Raw genomic sequence first — 8,418 nt, 5'->3', positions numbered from 1 at the left:
ACAACTGTAGTAAAAGGTAATCGAGTAGATTTAGAAGTACTACATGCATTACAAACATTATTCACTGTTTTAGTTTTCAAAGGTAAAAATGAAAGTCTAGATGAAACGGTATCAGATGGATGTCCCAATCTAGAGTGCCAAATCTCTTGAGATGCAGAGAAAGTAGCAGAGAGTGAGTAAAGCTGGTGGGGACTAGCACACATGTGGTGGAGGACCTGTCCCGTGAGTGTCTGAAAAGACAATCCAAAGTGAGAATATATAACAGCAATCGGGTGATCTATAACAAGCTGTGTGATGGAAAGTAGGTTCTTGGCAAGACCGGGAACCACTAAAACATAACGAAGTAGTAGAGTACAAGTAGATAAGCGAAGTAAAGCAAAACCAATATGAGATATAGGTAAGGGAGTACCATCACCAATAACAACTCGCTCAGAACCCGTGTAGGGTGTAGCATCAAAAACCATAGATGGATCGGATGTCTTATGAGCGGACGCACCGGAGTCAGGAAGCCAAGACTCAACTTGTTGACACGCGCTCGAAAGATCAGCATGAAACCCATAATGAAATCCACCATTTTCACCAGTTTGTTTTCCAGCCCATTGCTGGAAATGATCAGATCCAAACCCAGGCCCAGCAGCAAAATTGTTCGTTCCAGAATTCAACACATGACCAGGCCCATTTGAAGCATGAAAATTAGGCCCAACAGCAAAAGTATTCAATCCAGTAGGCCCAGCCCCTAAAATTCCTTGGCCTGCTCCATTTAAACCATTTCCAAATAAACCCGATCCATTACCAACCATACCCGGTACTCGTGATCCATATTCATTACTAGTTCCAGAACCCCCAAAATAACCCTGCGAACCAAAATTAGGGTTCAAGTGCAACATGTTCAACGAAGAATTAGAGTTCCAATTTTGATTTCCAGAATCATATTCAGCACAATTAGCTTGAAATCGGCCTCCTCCTCGTGCACCACCACGAAATCCACCACGAAAATTATGACCACCTGTACGACCTCGAAAACCTCCGCGAAATCCTCCATTGTTCCGATTTTGTGAAGAATTTGCATAGCGAAAATAGCAATTAGATGTTGGATGTCCAAACTTTGAACAGATCTGGCACTGTGTTTGTTTAGATCCAGATTCAGAACCAGATCCAGAATCAGATTGATGAGGAGGATTCGTCACATTAGAATTCATGGCAGTAAGAGGAACAGTATGAATGCTTTGCCGTTGTTTCATTCTTGCTTCATATGTAAGTAATTTTGATCTCAGTTTAGCAAAATTTGGTTTATCAGTTGAGTTTTCAACATTTGTTACAAAATTTTCGAATTTAGGATTAAGTCCTTGTAAAATTTGTAACACAAGCATGTCATCACTTATCAGATTTACAATAGCATTCAACACATCAACAATTTCTTTGGCACTATTCAAATAATCGACTATTGACTTTGATTCTTGTTTTAACAGAAGAAATTGAGTCATGTACCAGGATTGTTTAACATAGACTTGTTGAAAAAATGACTCATCAATGGATTTCCAGAGAGCAGATGCTGATGAAGCATTCCGAGCAATGTGCATAAGCGATGGTGAAAGAGTAGCTGTGATTAAAGCCATTACATATCCATCTGATCTCATCCACTGCTCATAAGTTGCAGAACTCACAGCAGGAACAGCTGTATTCAGGTATTGAAGAAGACCTAAAGTTTTTAAAACTGTTGTTATTTGATGTCTCCAATTGAGAAAATTCCGATCATCGAGTTTTATAGACAGGAAATTGGTGATATTAGGTAGAGTATTCGAGTTTGATGAATTGCTGATAGACGAAGAGGAATCAGATGTAGTATCAGCCATGAAATCTATTGAAAGAATAGAGAGACTGAAGATTAGAGAAGAAGAAATGAAGATTGAAAAGGAAAGAGTGATGATCGGATAAGAAGAAGAGTAGCCGGAATCTTCGCCGGAAAAGTTTGTTATACTGCCGGAACCCTAGGTATCAAAGCTCTGATACCATAAAGGCTTGAGCAAGTAAGTGAAGTGTGATATTATTTTCTGTTAACATACAAATGAGAGGTTACAAAGTATATATAGACACTCAACAAACTCCAACTAACTCTAGTGCCACATCATCATAACGCCACATCATCTAACTAACTCAACTAACTCAAACTAACTCAACTATATACACTAATACCCAGAAAGAAGGTCTGAAACAAGGTCGGTTTTAAAATGTGAATAATTACTAATAGTAATAGAACTTTGATGTTAGGAAGATAATGTAGATTTTAAAGGTATCCCACATCGGAGGTGAGAAGAGAAGGAAAGAGAAGAGGAAATGAATAAAAGGGGCAAGAGGGCATTGGGAAAGGCACTTACCTGGAGGGGGTCAATGGGTGATCAAGAAGATCCATGACCTAGGTTAGTGACCTTCATTGCACTTAGGAGGGGTGCTACCCTAAGGTCGGCCCAAGTGGTTGAGCCTACATCATAATTTTTGATAGTGGAGGCCTGCGTTCGCGCGGCCTTTAGTTTAAGCTTATTTTGTAGTTTGCTTAATGAAACTCTAAATTCCAACTTCTTGGTTAAGCAATGTTAACAAGAGTAGTAAGTAATATTGATTAACTGAAAAAAGACTCCACTACAACTTTTGATGCAAAATAATTATCAAATTAGGAATAGTAATATTGGTTAACTGAATAAATTGTTAACCAGCATCCATGGCAATGGGTCCTACTATACGTACACCATATTGGATATTTTGACACCCACTGTATGACTCGTATATACGTAAATGAGTCGCATATACAAATCGTCTATGTTTTGTTGGGTGAGGTGTCTATATACGACTCATATATTTGTATACGAGTCGTATAGTAAATGTAAAAAAATATACAACTCGTATATTTCATGTAAAAATAGCATTTACAACTCTTATGTTTGTATACAAATCCTATAGTTCATGTGAGAAAAAAAGGATACCGAGTCGTATATACGTATATGACTCATATACTTGTTAATAGGGATGAGCAAATGGTACCCGGTACCGGTACCGAATTTACCGAACCGGGTACATTTTCAGTACCGATTCGGTACCGACTTTTGACATTTTCGGTACCGGTTCGGTACCGGTATTTACCGGTTTTTACCCTCAAATACCGGTACCGTACCGGTACCGAACCATACCGTACCGGGTATATTCGGTACCGGTACCTACATTTGGGGATTTTCGGTACCGGTTCGGCACCTATCGATACCGAGCTCATCCCTACTTCTTAGAGTGTCAAAAGATCAAATCAGTCTCGTTATCCTAAGTCATGATATTACGTTTAATTCCTTTAGCGTCTCAAATTTTGGAACTTTACATATAAAATTAGTACAACACATCCAAACTCCGATAATTTGGTGACAAAAAAAAACATAAGTACCGTACTAAGGACTAACTTTTTAGATGTTAGAAGTATTGGTATGCATATTGAAAATAAACAATCGTAAAAAAACCCACTTTAGGATTTGGCAAATAGACACAAATGACGGCCCAAAAACCTTCAGGACCTATCCTCCTAAACTACTACCATATATGAACAACGTACAATCCATTAAAACCTCCGTGAGCACGATTAGGAAGTGAAATCATCTCTCTGGTCGCATTTTTTCTTTAAACCCAGCATAAGTTTCGCATCTGTTGTTGCTAAACAACGTAAGAACATGTATTTTTACAATTGTTTCATGTCGCACGTCAGGTGTTCGATTACAACTTTTGATGCAAAATGATTATCAAATTAGGAATACTAGTATTGGTTAACTTGAAAAATTGTTAATCGGCATCCATGGTAATGGGTCCTACTATACGTACACCATATTGGATATTTTGACACCCACTGTATGACTCGTATATACGTAAATGAGTCGCATATATGAATCGTCTATGCTTTGTTGGGTGAAGTGTCTATATACGACTCATATATTTGTTTACGAGTCGTATAGTCAATGTAAGAAAAATATACTTGTATATTTCATGTAAAAATAGCATATACAACTCTTACGTTTGTATTCAAATCCTACAGTTCATGTGAGAAAAAAAGGATATCGAGTCGTATATACGTATATGACTCATATACTTGTTAGTAGATAAACAAATGGTACCCGGTACCGGTACCGGTACCGAATTTACCGAACCGGGTACATTTTGGGTACCGATTCGGTACCGACTTTTGACATTTTTGGTACCGGTTCGGTACCGGTACCTACTTTTGGGGATTTTCGGTACCGGTACTTTCGGTACCTGTCTGTACCGACCTCATCCCTACTTGTTAGAGTGTCAAAAGATCAAATCAGTCTTGTTATCCTAAGTCATGATATTACGTTTAATTCCTTTAGCATATCAAATTTTGGAACTTTACATATCAAATTAGTACAACACATCTAAACTCCCATAATTTGGTGAGAAAAAAAAGATAAGTACCGTACTAAGGACTAACTTTTTAGATGTTAGAAGTAGAGGGATGCATATTGAAAATAAACAATCGTAAAAAAACCCACTTTAGGATTTTGCAAATAGACACAAATGACGGCCCAAAAACTTTCAGGACCTAGCCTCCTAAACTACTACCATATATGCACAACGTGCAATCCATTATAACCTCCGTGAGCACGATTAGGAAGTGAAATCATCTCTCTGGTGGCATTTTTTCTTTAAACCCAGCACAAGTTTCGCTTCTGTTGTTGCTAAACAACGTAAGAACATGTATTTTTACAATTGTTTCATGCCGCACACCAGGTGTTCGATTACAACTTTTGATGCAAACTAATTATCAAATCGGGAATATTAATATAGTTTAACTGAAAAAAATTGTTAACCGGCATCCATGGTAATGGGTCATACTATACGTACACCATATTGGATATTTTGACACCCATTGTATGACTCGTATATACGTAAATGAGTCGCATATATGAATCGTCAATGCTTTGTTTGTCACACCCCCAAAATCCACCATGAGGAGTATCACCGCTTGGAGGCGTGACATGACCAGGATCGAGCCACCAATCATATTGAACAACGTATTTAAGTAAATAAAACCAACCACAATACAATTGGTGACCAAAAGGAAATTAACCAAGTTCAATTTAAACAGCGGAAGCATAAGACATTAAACCAAAACATAAGTTCGTAGTTCATAAGTTTAAAGTCCAAACATAAGTTCATAAGTTCATAAGGTTTATTTATTAAGTACGGGACATATCAGTTCGCATCCCACAATGACCACCTCCATGTGCAAGCCCCATAGCATCTAGCGACCTGCAAAGCATGTAACAACGAGTCAACAACAAAGCTGAGTGAGTTCACGGTTGGTTGTCCATTTTAGAGTTGTTTCCAAAAACGTAGTTTAATCTCATTCAGCTATCCAGCCGTGGGGGTTACCCCATAGTTCGAAAACGTTTATCAGTTAACCATCCCATATTCACCTTCCCTGGCTATCCAGCCCGGCACTCCGGCCGTGGGGGTTACCCCATTATTTAAACTACCAAACTCGTTTATCATATCGACTACTAACGAAAATTAATTGTGCCCTAGCGTCGGTGTCTATCATCACCGACGTGCCATAGTCCATTAGTACACGCCCGTCCGACTGGCACGGTGTGAGGTTTATTAAACCTAATAGCGCTATTAACTAATGACCCACTCGCCATACCCTCGGCGATTAAGTCGATACAAAAAGGGAGGGACTTCGCTGATAGAGTTCTAGTCCAGTAAGTCTAAGCACGTCCCAAGGACGAGGAATTCACATTCCTGAACGCGTCCCAAAGGACGAGGAATCCCTATTCCTGAACCCATTCTCATTCCCACCGGGAATTTACCATGCTTTGTAGAAAAGTGTGAACTCACCTCGGTTTGCTCGGTTAGATTCTCAAAAATAGCTAACAGTCAAAGTCGGTCAAGCACGTCCTAGTAGGATTACCACTTAGTTTATTAGTGACTTCAAATAAGCACAAAGTTCCTACACGCTATCACATAACAAGCATCACATCAATAGTTCACGCTCATATCAACATTCCACCTATAGCTACTCAAGAACAGGTATACGATATTGCACATATTACTTTCATTGACATATAACATGTTAGATCATCCTCAGATAATATACTCGACATTTAGACACGTAAATTACTACTTCTGTCATTTCAACTTAAATATCCAAAACTGGGCTGTTTTCGGGCATTTTAATAAAATAGTTAACTTATTTAAAAAATTCCCAACTTTTTACAGAAAGCCTTAAATGATCCAAATATTATTTTGTAAAAATATCGGGATCCAATTCATCACCAATATTTGATAAAAATTTATTTTCCGGACTGCAATCAGATTCATCTTTTTCTGATTGCAGTCCACGAAATAATTTATTAAAAATTCATCGTAAGTAAGATTTACGAAATTCCAGTGGGAGGATTACAAATACATGAGTGGTCATTTACAGTACAAATTTCATGATCTAGTTCTACTCAGGTTTCAAGTTATGATGAAGAATATAACACATATTTTCAGCAGCAAAAATGCAGCTTTAGCTGCTGTTACAAAACGACACTTTAAAAATAGTAAACGAAGTCCAAAAATTATGATTCCAGTGTCATTAGAACCATATTTCATAATACATAAATCTAGACTTTAGAAAATACAGTTTTCGTTTTATTAAGGTCCTGTTACAGCCAACTGAAGTTGGCTGTAATCACCAAACAGCCTTCTGTTTTCAGTTTTTAACATTCTAAAGCGCGTTCGATTGATTCCGTTAACATGTTTAGCGATAAACAATGATACTTACAACAGATTATAAGTCCTTCATATCAACACATAATCATCATACACCAAGCAACATCATTCTAACATCATTTCTTCATGAATCATCTTGTTTAAGCTTATGTTCAAGTTTTAAGTGTAAGATCTTATGGTGTTCATATGTTTTCTTCATAATACATCTATTAACCACTAAAACAACATGTAAAATGCAAGGATCTAAGTTCTTACCACTAGCTCAAGGCTAGGGGAGTTCAAGTGTAGAAATGTGGTGGTTAATAGCGAATAGAGAAGGTCCTTCAACTTCCGAACACACCGGGCTTCGTTGTTCACCTTCTTACACCTATGGATGCTCTTAAAAAGCTTGAACTTGAAATGAAGATGGGTGATGTGTGGGTGAAGGGGGTCGGCCGAACACAAGGAAGAGAGGAGGAGAAGAAGTGTTTGAAAGTTGTGAGGATACGAAGGAATGAGGGACTTGTGGTCTCTTTAAATAAACTCCAACATTCTTGAATCCATTGGTCCATATGTCTCTCTAGTACTAGACATAATCCAATTAATTAATCAAGAAAATCATATGTGTGAGTCCTCATGTAACCGGTTTTGAGGGGGGGGGGGTGTCTAGTTGGGTTGTAATGGGTGGTTAGTAATCTAGTTAGGAATCAAGTGTTTAGTTAATGGTTTATGGTGTGTTATTAAATATATAGTGTGTTAGGGTGTTCGGGGATCCTAACTAGCTCAGAACATAAAAACAATGTGTTTGACAATTTTTCTGTGTTCCGGGTAAAGTCCGGTTGTTCGGTTGGGTGTTGTTCCGTTAAATTTCTTAATTAATCCGTAAAGTGTCCTATATATATGTTTTTGTAACATTTTTAATTTTCAACACTCAAAAAAGCATACCGGACTATTTAGTAACTTTTCTGTACACTACTAGTTTGTTAACAAGCACATGTAAGTATAACACAGAAATCAGAAAGCAGTTAAATGATTCAGCACAGTCATCAAGCACTTTAATTATCATTAATAAATTGTACGGATACATGGAATTATGAGGGTTGTCACATTCTCCCCCAGTTAAGAAAATTTCGTCCCGAAATTTAGCTCGTGGTTACTGAGGAAGCTAGTTATGTTGTGTTGGTTTCCTGGTTTTCCTGGGTTGTCACAGTGTTGGTGAGGTGTCTATATACGACTCATATATTTGTATACGAGTCGTATAGTAAATGTAAAAAAAAATACACAACTCGTATATTTCATGTAAAAATTAGCATATACAACTCTTATGTTTTTTTTTACAAATCCCATAGTTCATGTGAGGAAAAAAGGATACCGAGTCGTATATACTTATATGACTCATATACTTGTTAGTAGGGATAAGCAAATGGTACCCGGTACCGGTACCGAATTTACTAAACGACTTTTGACATTTTCGTTACCGGTCCGGTTTGGTACCGGTATGTATCGGTTTTTACCCTCAAATACCGGTACCGTACCGGGTATATTCGGTACCGGTACCTACTTTTGGGGATTTACGGTACCGAAACTTTCGGTTCCGGTATCGGTCGGTACCGAGCTCATCCCAACTTGTTAGATTGTCAAAAGGTCAAATCAGTCTCGTTATCCTAAGTCATG

General features: G+C 37.9%; 1 long non-coding RNA gene and 1 other non-coding gene across 2 annotated transcripts; both read left to right on the top strand.

The window, feature by feature from the left end:
• The first annotated feature begins 840 nt into the window (after positions 1-840).
• LOC118483755 lies at positions 841-2,186 on the top strand. The gene is made up of 3 exons (XR_004871394.1): positions 841-1,254; positions 1,470-1,685; positions 1,769-2,186. It is a non-coding gene; the product is annotated as an uncharacterized LOC118483755 (long non-coding RNA).
• Positions 2,187-2,367: 181 nt separating this feature from the next.
• Positions 2,368-2,528, top strand: LOC118484557. Its single transcript, XR_004873666.1, has one exon. It is a non-coding gene; the product is annotated as a U1 spliceosomal RNA (small nuclear RNA).
• Positions 2,529-8,418: the final 5,890 nt, after the last annotated feature.

Source organism: Helianthus annuus, chromosome 11, assembly GCF_002127325.2.
Source record: "Helianthus annuus cultivar XRQ/B chromosome 11, HanXRQr2.0-SUNRISE, whole genome shotgun sequence".
In the NCBI taxonomy this organism is placed as follows: domain Eukaryota; kingdom Viridiplantae; phylum Streptophyta; class Magnoliopsida; order Asterales; family Asteraceae; genus Helianthus; species Helianthus annuus.
The sequence above is the reverse complement of the archived record's forward strand: the minus strand, read 5'-3'. Positions and strand labels throughout refer to the sequence as shown.